The sequence below is a fragment of the Haplochromis burtoni genome, unplaced genomic scaffold (assembly GCF_018398535.1).
Source record: "Haplochromis burtoni strain Fernald_Lab_line unplaced genomic scaffold, NCSU_Asbu1 Contig_1295, whole genome shotgun sequence".
Classification (NCBI taxonomy): Eukaryota; Metazoa; Chordata; class Actinopteri; order Cichliformes; family Cichlidae; genus Haplochromis; species Haplochromis burtoni.
In genome coordinates this window covers 38,643-40,209 of record NW_024583656.1, presented here as the reverse complement: position 1 = coordinate 40,209, position 1,567 = coordinate 38,643, and the positions used below count along the sequence as shown (strand labels likewise).

At 44.3% G+C, this 1,567-nt stretch overlaps 1 long non-coding RNA gene across 2 annotated transcripts; it reads left to right on the top strand.

Moving 5' to 3' along the window:
• Positions 1-416: 416 nt before the first annotated feature.
• On the top strand, positions 417-857 carry LOC121813225. Of its 2 annotated transcripts, XR_006053583.1 has the most exons (3): positions 417-482; positions 568-679; positions 760-857. It is a non-coding gene; the product is annotated as an uncharacterized LOC121813225 (long non-coding RNA). The 2 variants fall into 2 exon arrangements; XR_006053582.1 differs by lacking the exon at positions 417-482 and having other exon boundaries at positions 493-679.
• The last annotated feature ends 710 nt before the right edge of the window (positions 858-1,567 follow it).

Sequence of the window (1,567 nt, the reverse complement as noted above, 5' to 3'; positions counted from 1 at the left end):
CTCAGCACAATCTATAAGTTATTTGAATAACATCCTCAGGCCATATATTACGCATGTGACACATCGCGGACATGCTCTCAGTTCATTACATATTATTTGTATTGCACTTCGGTTTTTTGCAAACGGGAGCTTTCTGTATAATATTGGTGACGCTGAGCACGTTTCCAAGGCTACCGTCTGTCGGGCAGTCAGGAATGTTACAGTTGCACTGAAACGTCTCCTGTACTCGTTTGTGGTGTTCCCCGGTCATAGACCCACAAGATTTATCAAAGAGGGATTCCACAAAATTGCAGGTATCAGGATGAACAAAACTTAATTCATGATGTGGTGATACTTGAACTACTACTTAAATTTTACATTTATTTTCAGGGTTCCCAGGCGTGATTGGCTGTACAGATGGCACTCACATTCCAATCATTGCTCCTTCAGTAAATGAAGGAGACTATGTGAACAGGAAGTCTTTCCACAGCATTAATGTACAGGTACATAGTTCCCTGTAGCATTTCAAACTAACAAATTATTTCATTATAGTAATGGATGCTAATTTGTGTTCTCTGCACTGTGAAGATCATATATGATGCTGCCAACATTATCACAAATGTGGAAGCCAAGTGGCCAGGCTCTGTCCATGACTCACAAATATTCCGTGAATGTACACTGAGCACAAAATTTGGACATGGTGAGTTGAGAATACTTTAAAATATATAAAGACCAATTGCTTCAGGGACATTTGAACTGAAGTGTATCCTTCTGTCTTAGGAGAGTTCACTGGCTACTTGCTTGGTGATAGGGGGTATCCATGTTTACCCTATTTGCTTACCCCTTACCCTGACCCTGAACCGGGCCCACAGCAGCGATATAATCTGGCTAATTGCAGGACAAGAGCCAGAATTGAAATGACTATCGGAATGCTTAAGGCCCGGTTCCAGTGCCTGCAAAGACTCAGGGTCACCCCAGAAAGGGCATGTGACATTATTGTGGCATGTGTGATTCTTCACAACATTGCCACAATTAGAGGAAGAACACTGTCCTTCTGAACCAAACATCAGCAGGAAACACAGGCGACCAATAAAGCCAGTTGAAACCGAATATTCCGAGTTGGACAGTTCGGGGTTACTCAACCCTGAGTATCGTTTTTCACTCTGAGTTTTCTAAACCGGCTTCCTGAAACAGGGCCCAGGGCCCTATTTCAGGAAGCCGGTAGGGTAGGTAACCTGAGTAGGGTAGACCTACTCAGGGTTGAGTAACCCCGAACTGTCCAACTCGGAATATTCGGTTTCAGAAAGGCTGATAACAATTAGTTCAATCAACGCGGAGTTGCTTTAACCCCAAGTGAAGCGCGCGGACGAGGATACATAAAGCCCTGATAAGCGGAGCACAGATTAAGCGAGTCACCATGGAGACGGAGGGAAAGAAGGCGCGGTCAATGTATTTTACAGCGCTTGAGGCCGAAATTCTGATGGCAGCATATGCCGATAACATGCAAATTCCGCGGAAAAAAGTAACACAGCCTCAGCTGCAAAAGAAAGGGAGCATGCATGGCAAAACATAGCCGACAGAGTCAATG